Source organism: Periplaneta americana, unplaced genomic scaffold, assembly GCF_040183065.1.
Source record: "Periplaneta americana isolate PAMFEO1 unplaced genomic scaffold, P.americana_PAMFEO1_priV1 scaffold_23, whole genome shotgun sequence".
Classification (NCBI taxonomy): domain Eukaryota; kingdom Metazoa; phylum Arthropoda; class Insecta; order Blattodea; family Blattidae; genus Periplaneta; species Periplaneta americana.
The window spans coordinates 2,106,130-2,123,897 of NW_027185504.1; the positions used below are offsets into that span (position 1 = coordinate 2,106,130).

The 17,768-nt window shown below is 32.5% G+C and overlaps 1 pseudogene; it reads right to left on the minus strand.

The window, feature by feature from the left end:
• The window catches only part of LOC138693834 (DNA-directed RNA polymerase I subunit RPA1-like), a 156,673-nt pseudogene that overhangs the window by 113,452 nt on the left and 25,453 nt on the right, over nt 1–17,768 (minus strand).

Here is a 17,768-nt window from a genome sequence, read left to right on the forward strand (position 1 = left end):
TCTATTGAGGTAGTTGTTCATAAAAACATCGCTCAAAGAAAAATAATAAGAAAACAGAATGATTTCATATTGAAGGGCTATATGAAAGGTAATTCTCGAATAAGTGCTTAGTGGGTCGTTATCGACCCACACTAAATTCTAAGCCCTACTCTACAGCAAATAGCGTAAATATTGACAAAAACATACCAGATACATATTCTCCTGAATCTTCTTGGCAGGAAACACTGATTGTTAATAAAATCCACGGATTGAACAGAGTTTTTATTCACTTTTTCTTCTCCAAGGCAGACGGTAGTTGCGTCATATTTATTCAGCAAGTTCCCGCGCAATAATGACGTGGTCTGTTGGTTTCCTGCGTGTTCCACATGTGCATTGTACCTTTGTGCATCTAAGAAAAGCAGATACGTAGTGTTGCCTAGACTAATTCGCGTGGAAAATAATTTTAATCAATAGGTCGAAAACGACCCACCTGGGCATAAATGGGTTAATAAGTACTATGCCTAAGTAGTAAATTTAATTGAGTGATTGATGCCATTCACCATGGTGAATTCGTGTGCAGTGTTTAATTGTATATACACATACAAGAAAGGATCTGGAATTTCTCTGCAGAAGTAAGTACAATACTATAATTACTGTACAACTTCTTTCTTGCTTGCTTAGTCTAGTTAGAGATGTACCGAAATAATATCTGTAAACGAAGACGAATATCTAACATAAAAAAGTGTTGTTCTCCAATATTAGGTTTTCAAAATACCGCTAATAAACTTGTTTAAACTTATAACTTAATGCTATTAATCACAGGTTCCCATTAAATAAGATAGATTTTCTGGCTAAGTGGCCGACAACAATTAAACAGGATAAATTCGTGCCAACTCGGAACCACAAATTGTGTTCTGCCCATTTTGAAGTCTTGTTTCTGGATATCCTTAGGAAATAAAATTTTGAAAGATGACGTAGTTCCATCTCTGTTTAACTTCCCAAGCCATCTACAAAAGGTAAACTGCTGAACACTGTTATATTAATAACTTATGTACGTTTCTAATCAATAATTTAATAACTTTGCTTTATAATATGAATAAATGATTTTCGATTTTTATAAATTCTTAATAGACTTAGTATAATATTATTCTAGCAGACTGTAAAAGCATCTCGGAAAGTTCTGAAAAGAAAAATGGAAGCAACAGTTCCACATGAAACAAATAAATTGATCCCGACAGTAATTCTTTTAAACATATGATGATATATATTCAGAGCACAATTACAGCATTATCGAGTCCTAGAAAACGTATTAAATCACTTGAAAATATGTTAGAAAAGAAGAATGAACAGTTACGAGCATTGAAAAAGAAAAATATTAACTGCAAGAGAAAATGTGAGAGGCAAAGTGAAGTGATATCCACCCTTAAAACCTTTATCAAAGATCTAAAGAAAAAGAATCTAATTAATGACCATACTCAAGGGGTTCTACAGAACAATTTTTCTGAAAGTTTGATTTAATTAAGAGATCTGGGGCGAAAAAAAAAATGAAGAACATTCAGATACTTTAAAAAAAATTTGTATTAACACTTAATTTCTATTCACCAGCTGCAAACGAATATGTTAGACAGCTTAAATAGGGCTCTGCCCTATGTTAACACACTAAGAAATTGGCGGAACACAACAGATGAAAATCCTGGACTTACACCTGAAGCCTTCTTAGCATTAGAAGATCAAGTAGCACTTTCATCTCACCCTCTTTATGTAGCACTTAATTTTGATGAGATGTCTACTCGAAAATGCATTGAATGGAATGGTAGTGCATTTACAGGCTATGTTGATTTAGGCAATGGTGTATGTCTAAGTGAATTGGAATATATCAGTCCCCTAACTGCCCATTGTGCAACTCAAACCAAGAAATGGATTCGGAACACCTCAAAATCTGTGCTTCAGTGGCTGGTCATGATAATATCTTTGAAAAATATTGGAGTGCAAGAGGTCAAATGACTTTATTGTCAAACGACTGGCATTAGAAAACAACAACAACAACATGTCTAAGTGAAATGAAAGAGACAAAAGAGGTTTTTGTAATAATGGTAGTGAGAAGGAACTAATGCATCCTGGAAAATTCTTGTGAGCTATTTTTTTAATTAATGGTCTAACAGCAGATTTGACAGCCAATTTAATTAAAAAGTGCGTAAGTCGCTTGAAGTATCAAACTAACTGTTGTTTCAGTGACCTGTGATGATATTGTTATGGGAAACAAGTTAGGTTGCAATTTCAATGCAGAAGACCTAGACACATCTTTCGACATAGGTGGCTACGGTACACAACTGGTGTTAGATGCATGTCATATGATTAAATTAATGAGGAATTTGTTTGGCGACATGAAAGTTTTAAAGTTCTAAATGACAATGTTATTGAGTGGAAGTTTATAGACAAATCAGAGCAAATACAAACAAATGAAACCATTACTATTGCAAATAAACTTTCAAAGTGTCACGTCCACTTCAAAAACCAAAAAAATTAAACTGAAATTAGCAGTACAAGAGCTGAGTGCATCTGTTGAAAATGCTCTGCTATTCCTATGTTCAGACTTAAAACTAAAGAATTTCAGGGGACAAGCAACAGCAGAATTCTGTTTGTTCTCTGACAAGCTATTTGATGGCCTTAATTCAAAAAATCCTTTGGCAAAGGGATATAAGAGTGTACTGTCTGCAAGGAATGAAAATCTAATATTCAGTTTTATAGACTTGCGGTCTTGTTATTGAATGGGTTGTTGATGTGGGTTTTCTGTATAATATATCAAAGGATATAAGGGGGAGTCAATGTAATTTTTAAATCCAAAAAGTTTAGTGTGTCATCTATACCAGCGTCATGTGTGAATTTTATGTTCGGATGTAATTTATTATATTCATTGGTAATGAATTCGGTAAAGTGCGTGTTATTTTCGTATATTATAAGGGTGTCATCTACATATCGGACGTAGGTAGAAATATTGAATTTATTGGATAGAGAACTAATATGTATTTTTTCAAGATTCTGTAAGAATATATCTGCCAGTAAGCCTGATAGAGGGTCTCCCATGGCTAGGTCTTTTTGTTGTGAGTAAATCTTGTTACTAAATTTGAAATAATTCTGTTGTTGGCAGATACCTAATGCTCTTCATTTAAATAGATTTGCGTCCCAGTAATTAGGCTACCATTTTGTTGAAGAGTGTGTCAAATGGTTCATATCCATTTCTTCTTCTTGAGAACACAACAAACAATTTGAAGTAGACAGGATTCCAATTCTCTAGCAAAATGTTGAAATAGTACTACAACTTTCTCATATAACGTTTCTCTGCTATAAGGTATGAGAAAACCTGCTCAAAATTCAGGCAATTCCACATTGGTTCATCCCAGAACTCTGTTTCAAGCACTGTTCTGTTTAACGTGCTGGCAAATTACTTTCCAGTAAAATTCAAGAAATCCCATACATACAGAGAGCGGACTTCATCACCTCAACAATCTAAACAAAAAAAAAAAAATACAGTCCAACTACCAGACTCTAACCCTTAACCACCCCACCCATTTAAACTGTTATTATCTCGAGTATGCGAATTCAGAATTCAAAAATGTTCACAGTTATTGTTGCCTTACTAATTCCAATAAAGGTACTTAAAGTTTCAGAAGTACAGGCTTACAGAATATATAGTTACGAGCTCCGTAATATCTGCCTGGGTGTTCACGACTGGGGTGTACGGGTTAACACTGTGTTGTAACAAGCCACCTGAGATCACACTAAAAATTGGCTAGAATGTAATAAGTATGAAATATCCATTCTGATAGGGAACTCGGCTGCAACCAGCACGTTAAAGTTATCACTGACAAGGCAAAGATACGAGGAGGATCCAGAAAATAACGACCGTTCGCGCATACCCTCCGCGCAGCTGACTCCCCTTCCTTGTTTGAAGGTCAACTGGCTTCCTTAACATGTGTTCTCATAATGTTGTGAGTACTGGTTGCATCAAGTCGCCATTGTGCATTTTGTGTTACTTCAAAATGAATGACGTAATTGATAATCCCGCTGACTGTGAGGTGAGGAGTGTGATTCGATTTTTGAATGCCCGACATTTGAAACCTGCAGAAATTTACCGGCAATTGAAAGAAGTGTATGGTGATACTGTAATGAATGAAAGAAATGTGAGAAAATGGTGCGAAATGTTCAACAATGGGTGAACAAATGTCCACGATGAAACTCGACCCGGACGCCCATCACTCATCACAGAAGACCTGAAGACTAAAGTGAACGACAGAATTTTGCAAGACAGGCACACATCACTCGACGAATTGCATATTGCCTTTCCTGACATTTCTCGTTCTTTGCTTGGTGAAATTGTGTCGCAACATCTTGGCTACCACAAAACCTGTCCACGATGGGTTCCACGGCAACTGAGTGACCAACACAAAACTCAGAGAATGGCCTCAGTATTGACATTCTTGATGCGATATCACACAGATGGAGACGCCTTTCTTAATCAAATTGTGTCTGGTGATGAGACCTGGGTGTCTCACAACACCCCAGAGACCAAGCGCCAATCACGTCAGTGGCATCATCCCTCATCACCCAAGAAACCGAGAAAATTCAAACAGACTCTCTCAACACAAAAAGTCATGGCTACTGTCTTTTGGGATCGCAAACGTGTTCTTTTGCTGGATTTCATGCCAAAAGGTACTACGATCAATGCAAATCGTTATTGTGAGACTTTACGAAAACTACAGCGAGCCATCCAAAACAAGAGGCGAGGAATGCTTTCGAGAGGAGTTGTGCTTCTTCACGACAACGCCCGCCCACCCGCACACTGCTGCTTCAACTCGAGAATTGCTGGATCAATTCGGTTGGGAAATCTTTGATCATCCGCCCTATAGTCCAGACCTTGCTCCTAGCGATTTTCACCTTTTCACTAAGCTGAAAGACTTTCTGGGTGGTATGCGTTTTGGAAGTGATGAAGAGTTGAAGAAGACAGTGAACACCTGGCTTAATGAACTGGCGGCAGAGGAGTATAACACGGGAATTCTAAAGCTAGTGAACAGATATGACAAATGTTTAAATGTAGGTGGTGATTATGTAGAGAAGTAAAGGAAGCTTCAGTTATGTAACAGACTTTGTTTTTTTCAAATAAATATATATTTTTTTTTAATTATTACAACAAAACGGTCATTATTTCCTGGATCTCCCTTGTAAGACCCACAATGCTTAAAAGATTAGCAAGCATCAAGTGGGGTAGCTCCGGAAGTACACTCAATGTAACCTACAAAACATTTATTAAATCCATCTCACTGTACAACTGTGGGATTTTGTTAACTGCATATCAGCAGATTATCAACTAGACAGAAATGAAGCACCGGGACTCTTAATATGAGAAATAAAACCTACTGGAAGGTGACACCTTCACATTGTGGGAACAATGGAAATGAACAGGCTAAAAAGGAACAGAAATCTGCCAGTTATCAAATGCTGAACTTTCGTACATATCTTCCAAATTGATAAGAATGATATAAAATAAGAAATCAGGCAACATCTAAATGTCAACAGTGTGAAAAAACAGTGGGAGGGCACCATAAAGGAACAAGTTTCCACCCAGACTTCCAAAGATCACAAGCAGTGACTTTCTTCAGGTTACATACAGGTCATATCTATCATGCAAAACATTTACAAAGGCTATCCATCTATTCATCTGACTGCATCGATGTAAAGAACCAATCAGTACTATACAATGGATAAAGAATATCCCTTCCAATATCCAGCCATGAAGAAGACAGAAGGAAGCAGCTATCAACAATTGACAACACACTATTGGGGTGCAAGAAGGCAACCCAGCTGCTGAGCTTACATACATTTCATTCCGTACTCTTACAACAAATTTATTTATTTTTCCTTTGATGGAAGTCAAGTCGCACTTAAAAGAATTTTTCTGCCTAAAGCTCTATGGCCCTCAACTGATATTTAATCAATGTACCTTGGATTATGTGCAAATCCAGTAAGCACTCTATCACCAAAGTCAATTATTTGTTAATGAAAATATTTATATTTAAAAGACTCTATTAGTCAATGGAGAACTACAATAAATGACTAAATTTACAATACTAACATCAACAATAAGCTGTGCTATCTAAAATAAAGCAATAAAACATATGATAAAAGCACCCCACAACAAAAGAAAATGAAATGTGTCATGCAAAAGAGGCTTACAAGGAAAGGATTACTAATATGGTTTCAATTAAGATAAAATAACTGAAAAATCTAAATGACAACTTACAATATGTAATGACACATGCCAGCAATAGCAATGAACTGATGGAGTCATAACAGTTCTTGTCAATTAATTAATAATTCTGTGCCTCAAAGGCAAAATGTGATGCAGGTATCATTTCTTGCAGTTCTTCAGGAGCGAGCACTTAAAGTTTGAACAACTGCATGAAATCATTGCAATCGTGTTTCATAACAAAGAGTTAGAAAGAAAAATAATAGATATATGCATACCATCTTTTGTCACAATAAAGTTATCGTCAGGATGCACAACATATCGTAAAATATCATTTTCCTCAAAAATTAACATATTTGCCTTGGAACCACAGAATTGTGGGTGTGAGCATAATAAAAGCAAACTTGTTGTAATGTTTTACCTGTTTTAAACCAGGAGGAATTTTCAATCTATTTGCTGCCTTATCCATGTCATTATCCATAAGATTATTCACATCAATTTGCAAGACATCCCAAGCAAAATGCAGCTTTTCTTCCAAGGTGTTGCCACGGAGATCTTCCACTACGCTCTGATGAAGTATTGAGTTAAATCAAACAGAATATCAGTAAAAAAAAAAAACACCTGCATTTACAATTACATTCGATAAAATGTACTGTATATCTGAAGAAGTGCAATATAAAAATACGAAAAATGATCCATTTTGAATCTTGCATACACTACTTTTAACACCTGCATAGAAGTAATTGATTAACTAGTGGAACTTACTCATGTAAGATGGTGTGATGATACACTGAAACAGCTGTAAGCCGCACAGACTTCCATAATTAACACGAGTAAGTTCCACTAGTTAATCAATTACGAAAAATGAATTTTAAAGTGTGGTATAGAGAAAATCAGATTCAGAAGAACTCTGCCTAACAGAATGCGAAGTGAATATTCAGCTACCAAGTGGCTTCTATGTTGGAATTGTTTGTGATCAGTCAATGCCATTTAGATAAACTCAATGGTACATGACTCCAAAAAAATTGTATAAAAAAACTTGACACATAACAAACGTGGCGGTGGGGGTGGTGCTGGGAGCAGACAGGGTAGTAAAATAAGAAGGGAACAGCAGGAATAGAAAAAGGAATTGAGTGAAGGAGGAAGGAGGCAGGGAAAGAAAAAAAGAGAAAAACAGTAGCAAAAGAAAAGGAGAAAAAAGAGCTTTTACCTGTCCTCCTCCTGTTAAGTTTTCTGTGTTGCCATCTCGCACTGCTTTCATCACATGTTGGACAATTATGGAATCTTGAAGAATGGCTTTGAGCGTCTTACTCTGTGGATGTTCTATTATCTTATCATTAATAAAATTAACCTGGACACAAAATTGGATTTAAGCAATATTTTGTTTAAATGTCTCTCTACCATTGCTGGAAAAAGGCTTTTTAATACATATTACAGCAGCTAATATAATTTCTTTCAAAAAACGAATATAAAATAATAACCTGAGATTTTCTGAACACTGTGTTTTGTCCAGCCTTATGTTAATTATAGACATCGAATGTTTAGATGCTAAAAAACAGGTTTCACTTTAAAATGTCAAATAAGGAAAAAAAAAAAAAAAGCATTAAAATTTTACAACCTTCTGCAGCACACAATATTAGTGCCAGCGAATTTTAAAGTTATTAATAAGTAGTTAATTTTTATTTCCATAGGTTGAATTTTATTGTAGGAGGAACATGCTGAAAGTAACAAGTAAGAACTTTTTATTGTAGAAGCAGCAAATACAAGCTGGTAAGCTGTGGAAAATCAAATAAATTATTTTTTATTTAAATCAGATATGATTATTAAAAATGTTCTGGCACTTTTCTAATGAAGTTAACATATGCATTAGGCAGTACATGTTCCTATATTTCTAAATGTGCTATTTAAATACTAACAACGTTCATTGTTTTTATCATTCACTTTAACACTTGAATAAAACAGTATCAGGACACTGAAGATGACACCACACCAGTGTTGAAATGGGGCCTGTATGTCATAAAGGTACATTACCTTTTAAAAAAATTGTAACAATTTTAACGTTTTAACTCTAGAAAGTTTCATAGACTAATAACATTGCTTAAAATATGTCTTCATTATGTTTATATACAATTAAAGTTACAGCAATAATAAACTATCCTTCATACATTAATACTTGTATCACGTTATTAGCTTAGCTCTGGGCAAGATATTATCTAAAGTTAAATTGTTATTCTATAAAAAAATGAAACTATTTAGATAGATTATTATTATTATTATTATTATTATTATTACTACTGCAAAAAATTAATCAAAAGAGCGTATCACATTGTGTATAACATTTCCTTAGAAATACCAATCTGAATGCTTTTTCTGTCCTTAATTTAGGCCTAGTTTAAGTTTTGGGTGCACTATTCAAAATGTCGTAAAATTCTTTATGCTCGACCATGCCGAAATGTAGTAATTATACACCTGGTAGCAGCCCTTTAATGGACCTCATTAAAGTACACCTATTCATTAAAGTTCAGGTGTTCCACAAATCAAAAAACACCATTGTAGCAATATGAAAGCACAAGTATCAATTATTCTCGGATATGCAATCGAAAGACAACTAGTGAAACGTCACGGAGGCTGGAAATCCAATACTGTCGCAGAAGGTTAAGTTCTGTTACTATAATAATTAGCGTTAATCGTAAATAATATTCAAATAAATTCAATTTGTCATCTCGTTTTTCAATGTCCAAATCAATTTCAAGATTAATGTTCATTTTACTCTCTAGATTATATCAAGGTCAATGATATTTGTTCCTCGGAAAAAAATCAATACTTTCACGTCTGCGCACATCTCACAATTTACGAGATATTGCACAAGGTCAGTTCTGTTCCCCAGTCAGATAAGAATAACATGAATACTTATGAATAATTTCAAGTTAGAAATATAGTCGAGCATAAAAAGTCGTATGAAACTTGCTTATAATGGTAATTAAGACGGTCGTATGAAAATTATGAAACTCGCTTGCACTTGTTTCATAAACATACTCGCGTCTTAATTACTACCAATATAGGTGCGTTGCATAATGTACTATTCCACACTGTTGATGATGCAATGATTGTTACCAAATAAAATTGAAAAACTACATCTTTTTCAGATTGTTCTATCACATTGGTGAATATAGTGAAAAATAAGTTCCACCAATCATAAACACTCAATGCTATGTGACCCCTTGAAAAGTGGTAGGTTGCCTTGAAATTTTAAAATCAAATTGAAAATTTGAGAGCCAAAATTACCCTACACTAATTCCTGTCCTCGGTTTTTTCCTGTAAGGTATAATTTACTGGATTCTTTGCTATCAACATGGGGGAACTTACCGGTATTAAGCAAGCAGCCAAATGGACATCAACTATAGTCAGGGTGCGAATTAAGACTTCAAATGAGGGGGATAGAAAATATCCTACATAAAATTAGTATTATCCTCATTCGATACGGCTCAACGCTTGGTCGCACTGAGTTGCATCTTGATCATAATAATAATAATAATAATTATACCCATGAGCAGGTTTAAGATAAGATGTGTAATTCCTAAGTTATTTATTGTTGTGAGCTTGTCGGTAATGATAAATACATCAATATTATTTTTTTGCTTACTTTATACTGTACTTTATAAAGTATACTCATATTAAAACAATTATATTCTGTGAGGGGGATAGAAGTTATCTCTGGCAGGAACGTAAATATAAATTTATGAGAGGGAGATAACTTTCCAACAGGGGCGGAAATCCCCCGTTAATTCGCACCCTGGTTATAGCTGAGTCATCATAGAATTGTATTTCCTCACAACTTCAGAATAACTGAGTGTTCCCAATTTATCAACAAGTGTTTTCCAAATAAGTACACAAAGTAAAAAAGGCAATTGATGACCATGAAGAATTTACACCAAAAATGGAAAAATAGGGAATATAACACTTATAGCCGATTTCATCAAGCTTTACTATGTTTTTAATGATTCATTAATTTATTTATTGGTTCATTAAATTATTTTTATAGCTCACCAAGCATCTTTAGCCCTACAGAACCAGTAAAGCTATCACATCAGTTTAGTGATAGAAATTGTATGTATGTATGTATGTATGTATGTATGTATGTATGTATCCAATGCCTACCCACTTCACTTTACGTGATTCGGGTTCCGCATATTGCGGATAGATGGCAGGACTGTGATCCATTTACCCTAGTTGCACACCACTTTGGTGGGCCACAATGTACATGATGTGTATCTGTGGAGAGTTATGTCGTGTACTAGGGTGAGAGTATGTGTAAGTGTAGTGTCTGGAATGAATGATGATGATAAAGATGAGGAAGGGAGAAGGGGAAACCTGGTGCCGGCACGTAGCCAACTTCTGTCGAATAGCACCAAGGGGCCGTGAGGCTTAATATCCCCGTCCGACGGACGAATCACTATCAACAAATAATGACATATGCCTTCTCTTCATATGCACTGCGGAGAGATTTGGGATTTAACCCAGGCATATTGGTGCAAAATCCAGTGATTAGAAGTTGTGCACTGCCATCTCTCCTAGTCCCGAGGTAGAAATTTTACATTTTCGCCAGGAATCGAACCCGGGCCAGCTAGTCCGTAGGCAAACACACTACCACAGAGCTAACTCGGCGGACAGTGATAGAAATTTCTGTCTTTAAATTTTTAATGGTTCATTAGTTGCAATCAAAAATGGTGGAACGTTTCGACGCAGAATTGTTACATCTGTAACTGCTCGAAAATCAAGAGCCAGATGGAGAAATTTTAACTATTTAAGAAAGGATCATTTTGAAAATCTGAATGACACAAAATTTCACAAAAGATAACACATCATGAAGATCGTTCATTTATTTATTTATTTTATTGGGTTATTTTACGACGCTTTATCAGCATCTTAGGTTATTTAGCGTCTGAATGAGATGAAGATGATAATGCTGGTGAAATGAGTCCAGGGTCCATCACAGAAAGTTACCTAGCGTTTGCTCATATTGGGTTGAGGGAAAACCCCAGAAAAAACCTCAACCAGGTAACTTGCCCCGACTGGGAATCGAACCCGGGCCACCTGGTTTTGCGGTCAGATGCGCTAACCGTTACTCCACAGGTGTGGACATGAAGATCATGGTACCAGTACTCAAAATTTGAGAAGAAACTGATCATAGGTTAGAATATCATCAGAATGACTGAGACAAAGCTGAAACTAGTCAATTAGGTAACATACAACTTAATTTTTATTTTAACACATGAAAGTGGTTATTATAACTATGTCATTCATTTAGTGTTCTGTCCAAGGGCAGGTCTTTCACTGCAAACCCAGCTTTCTCCAATCTTTCCTATTTTCTGCATTCCTCTTTGTAAATTCATATGATCCATATATTTTAATGTCGTCTGTCATCTGATATCTTCTTCTGCCCAGAACTATTCTCCCATTCACCATTCCTCCCAGTGCATCCTTCAGTAGGCTGTTTTTTCTCAGCCAATGACCCAACCAATTCCTTTTCCTCTTCCTGATCAGTTTCAGCATCATTCTTTCTCCACCCACTCTTTCCCACACAGCTTCATTTCTTATTCTGTCTGTCCACTTCACATGTTCAATTCTTTTCCATATCCCCATTTCAAATGCGTCTAGTCGCTTCTCTTTACTTCGTCGTAATAAATGTTAGTAAATTAATACACAATGTACATTCAAACATAACGAAACTTAATTGGTATAGTAACTTCCATTTATTAGAATTAAATTTACGCACACAGGTTCTTGACCCTACTATCCGTTTCGAAAGGAACCTAAATCAGGCCGCCGAAGTTGATATTGAGAAGAAGTCTATATATGAACCTTGTCTGCCGTATCTTTCTCAAAAGTACAACGTCCCTCTTAAACAATGGTCTGTCATTGGTTTGCTCTTTGGCAGTAGAGGTTCTATTACAAAATTCACATGGAATTATCTTAAGGAACTTCACATTCCTTTTGATTATGTAATGTCTGTCCTTATAAATATTATCAAGGATTCTCTTCAAATATTACATCATCATCTCTATTTCAATTAATCCACTTATATATTTCCCTTCAACAATTAACTTTCTTTTTTCTTTAATGTTTCAAATCATATTATGTTGTACATGTTTATTGTATTCAGGACCCTTATGGTCACTCAAATTCTTTGAGCTGATTTCTCCAATGAATATATAAAATAAATACAGCATATTATGTAGGCATTAAGTTTCTACTTTCTTTTTCTACTTTCTTTCAGCTCTGCAACTGTACTTCATACTACAATAAATGCATGAGTCTCTAATTTTTTTTCATTTTGGACAATAGATTTCAAGAATATTATCTATACCTAATTGAGTTCATATAGTATGTATCATTCCTCCCTCAAATGATGCGACCACTGGAATCAGGAATGCAACAATTACAACAGCTTTAACAGCAGCAGCAGGAGTATTAATAATAATAATAATAATATGATAATAATAATATGATAATAATATGATGATAATAATAATGATGATAATGATAATGATGATAATAATAATAATGATAATAATTATAATAATGATAAGTGATAATGATAATAATAATAATATTAATAACAATAATAAAACAACAATAATAATAATAATAATAATAATTTTATTTTTATTTATTTATTTATTTATTTCAAATATTAATGTGCAAAACAACAGCACAAGGCCAATTACAGTTTAGCACAAAATAAAAAAAATAAAACAAGACAGAACAAATGATTATGAATGAATGACAGAAAATGGCAGTGAGATGAAATACAATCAATATAATGGTCAACATTAACCATTCACCAAATGCAACAAACTAAATGGCAATATCTAACAAATAATAAAAGATATTAAATAACAAGTAAGGAATATCATGCATAAGTAAAATCAAATCAGATCTTGCAAATTGGCACTTTTAATACATCTGGCTATTGGAGAAAGGGATTTAAATAATTTAGTGAAAAAAATTCTTTGACCACGAAAACCTTTCACGGGAATTCTAAGGTAGGTGTTATGTATAAAAGAATCACAATCAATTACACCATTAATAGCATTATTAAAGAAAGTGTAATCAATATCCTGACGTCTCGAATACAGACTGGTACAGTTAAAATATTTACTAGACAGTTCATAATTTAAAGAAGAGGAGTTGGGTACGAATCTGAACGCACAAAGAGAAATGAATTTTCTTTGGATATTTTCTAGTTTAGCTGAATCAGTAGACGTAATAGAGTTCCACGCAACAGATGCATATTCTAATTTAGACCTTACTAAAGCATAATATAATGTAAGTAGTGTATCAGGAGAGGAAAAGGAATAAGTAATAGACCTAATGAGACCAAGCATTCTTAGTGAATGATTAAATAAGTGATTAACATGGTCATGAAAGTACAATTTAGAATCAAGATATATACCGAGATCCTTTATACAGTCCTTCCTGATTATGGCGGCATTCGATAGCGAATAGTTGAACTTCAATGTAGTTGTCTTCCTAGAGAAAGAGATAACGCATGTTTTAGAAATATTAATTTTCATACCGTTATAATCAGACCAACGTTGAATGGCATGTATATCATTTTGAAGTAAATGACAATCAGCAAGACTATTAATTTTTCTAAATATTTTTAAATCAGCGGCAAAGAGAAGATAATGGGAACAGATGGGCTTACAAATGTCATCGATAAAAAGCAGGAATAATAACGGACCTAGGGTGGAGCCCTGTGGAACACCACAAAGAATAGTGAAAGGATCAGAGAGAGAGTTTCCCAACCGAACACGAGATTGTCTGTTGGTTAAATAGTTTTCAAACCAGCTAAGATAATTAATGGAAAGTCCAAACTGATCTAATTTACTTATTAAGATTTGATGAGGAACAACATCAAATGCTTTACTGAAATCAAAATAAATGGCATCAATTTGGCCTTGGGATTCAACTGTAGGCATAATAAGATTGAGATAATTGACCAAATTCGTTGTTGTAGATTTATTTTTAATAAAGCCATGTTGAGCAGGATTTAAATTAGATTTAATATAAAATGAAACATGTTTGTGAATAATTTTTTCAAAAATTTTTGAAAAATTATTAAGTATTGAAATAGGTCTGTAATTATTAACAGAATGTTTATTGCCATTCTTAAATATCGGAATGACAGACGCTTCCTTCCATAAAGAAGGATAAATACCCGTACTAAGGCTAAGATTAAAAATAAAAGTTAATAGAGGAATAAGAATCTGAGAACAACCTTTAATAATAATAATAATAATAATAATAATAATAATAATAATAATAATAATAATAATAATATGATAATAATAATAATAATAATATAATAATAATATGATAACAATAATGATGATAATGATAATGATGATAATAATAATAATGATAATAATTATAATAATGATAATAGTGATAATGATTATAATAATAATATTAATAACAATAATAAAACAACAACAATAATAATAATAATAATAATAATAATATGATAATAATAATAATATAATAATAATAATATGATAATATTAATATGATAATAATAATGATGATAATGATAATGATGATAATAATAATAATGATAATAATTACAATAATGATAATAGTGATAATGATAATAATAATAATAATAATATTAATAACAATAATAAAACAACAATAATAATAATAATAATAATAATAATAATAATAATAATAATAATAATATAATAATATGATAATAATAATATGATAATAATAATGATGATAATGATAATGATGATAATAATAATAATGATGATAATAATTATAATAATGATAATAGTGATAATGATAATAATAATAATAATAATAATAATAATAATAATAACAATCATAATAATAACAATCATAATAATAATAATAATAATATGATAATAATATAATAATAATATGATAATAATAATGATGATAATGATAATGATAATAATAATAATGATAATAATTACAATAATGATAATAATTACAATAATGATAATAGTGATAATGATAATAATAATAATATTAATAACAATAATAAAACAACAATAATAATAATAATAATATGATAATAATAATATAATAATAATAATAATGATGATAATAATGATGATAATGATAATGATAATAATAATAATAATGATAATAATTATAATAATGATAATAGTGATAATGATAATAATAATAATATTAATAACAATAATAAAACAACAACAATAATAATAATAATAATAATAATAATAATAATAATAACATTCATAATAATAATAACAATCATGATAATAATAATAATAATAATAATAATAATAATAATAAAAATAAAAATAATAATTATTATTATTTATTTACTAATATTTAATGTGCTGTACAACAGCCAGGGGCCAATAACAGTTCAGCACATGATAATATCACTACAAGAACATTAATAATGATAGAAATTACAATAAAAGTACATAGGAATAATTATTATTAAAATAATGACAATTTAAAATATGACAACTGAAAATAAAAGATGGAATCTTATATATGAATATAATACGAATGATAAGAAATATAACGAGAATACCCATAATACAATACATATCTAAATAAAAGACATAAATTAATAACAACTGCCATAAAACTGCAAAAGTATATACTACACATGAAATGGATCCAAGTTTAATCCATGCAAATTAGCATATTTTATACAACTGCTGACCGGAGAGAGAGATTTAGAATTTCTATTGCAAAAAATTTTTGCAGGAATATGAAGACTGATATTGCTGAAGAAGAATTCACATCAATACCATCCTTAATGATTTTACAAAAAAATAAATAATCAAGATCTTGATGTCTGACAAACTATAACAATTACAATATTTGCAGTTAATCTCATATTTATAATCACTGGAACTGGGTACAAATCTATAAGAACACAAAGAAATAAATTTTCTTTGGATATTCTCCAATTTATCCGAGTCAGTAGAAGTAATGGAGTTCCATATTACAGATGCATATTCAAGCTTGGATCTAACCAATATATAGTATAAAATTAATACACACATAGCAGCAGAAAAAAAATAAGTTATGAATCCAATTAGATCAATAATAATAATAATAATAATAATAATAATAATAATAATAATAATAATAATAATACTTTCTCCTCCATATTCTATATTTTATAACTGTGTTGCTTCATTGTTGGCTCATATGCAAATGATATAGCAGGTAACAATTTTCAACATAGTAGGTTGTGGTTTCATGAAAATGTTGTTGTTTTCTAATGCCAGGCGTTTGACAATAAAGTCATTTGATCTCTTGCACTCCAATATTTTTCAAAGATATTATCATGGCCAGCCACTGAACCACAGATTTTGAGGTGTTCCGAATCCATTTCTTGGTTTGAGTTGCACAATGGGCAGTTAGGGGACTGATATATTCCAATTCTATGCAGGTGTTTGGCCAAACAGTCATGGCCTGCTGACAATCTAAATGCAGCTACAGACGATTTTCGTGGTAAATCGGGAATTAACTGTGGATTATGATGCAGAGAGTTCCATTTTTTCCCTTGAGATTGTGTTATCAAATTTGTTTGTTGAAGTCTAAGTATGTAGATTTAATAAATCTTTTCACATAGTAATACGTAGATTTAGTAACAGGTCTGTAAGTAGCAGTGCTGCCCTTCTTTGCTAAAGCATCCGCATTCTCGTTTCCCAGGATTCCACAATGGGATGGTATCCATTGGAATACAATTCTTTTATTCAGTGATATAAATTGAGAGAGCATTTTAGTTATTTCTGCTGTTTGAGATGAAGGTGTGTGTCTAGAGACTATTGATAGAATACCTGCTTTGGACTCTGACAATATACCTGCATTCTTAAATTTATTGATGTGGCATAGAAGATTCCTGAGACTTTCACTGTTTGCAATGATTTCTCCATCAAAACTTGTTGTTCCATATCCAAGAGATCTATAAAGTGAGAAGAGACAGCACGTAACACCTGCACCGGCACCTTGTTCTCTGGAGATCAAGGATCTGTCAGTGTATAAATGAAGCCAGTTTTGTGGAGGGTACCTAATATTAATTGTCTCTAAAGACAATTGTTTCATTATTTCAGTGTTTACTTCTGATTTCAGTATTTCTTCTGTTAAATTTAGATTATAGTCTAAAATAGTCCCCCAATCGGATCTCCGGGCGGGGACTACTCTAATGGTACAGAATCAACTAAACATCTTACAATGGAATGCTGACGCCATAACATCAGCTAAGAAGACTGAACTAGCCAATATACTCTCAGATATTAATGTAGATATCTTCCTTATTCAAGAAGCAAACCTTAATGCTGACCAATTAAAATATTTTGATTTTAAAGGTTTTAGTATGAAACTGTTGCCCAAAAGTAGACAGATCAGTAGTGGAATTCTCGCAGGCATATCAAAGAAATTAATTACAAATTTTCAAATCATGAAAATGTTGTGATATTTGTACTTATGAAATATTCACTGAACCCACTTATTTATTTGT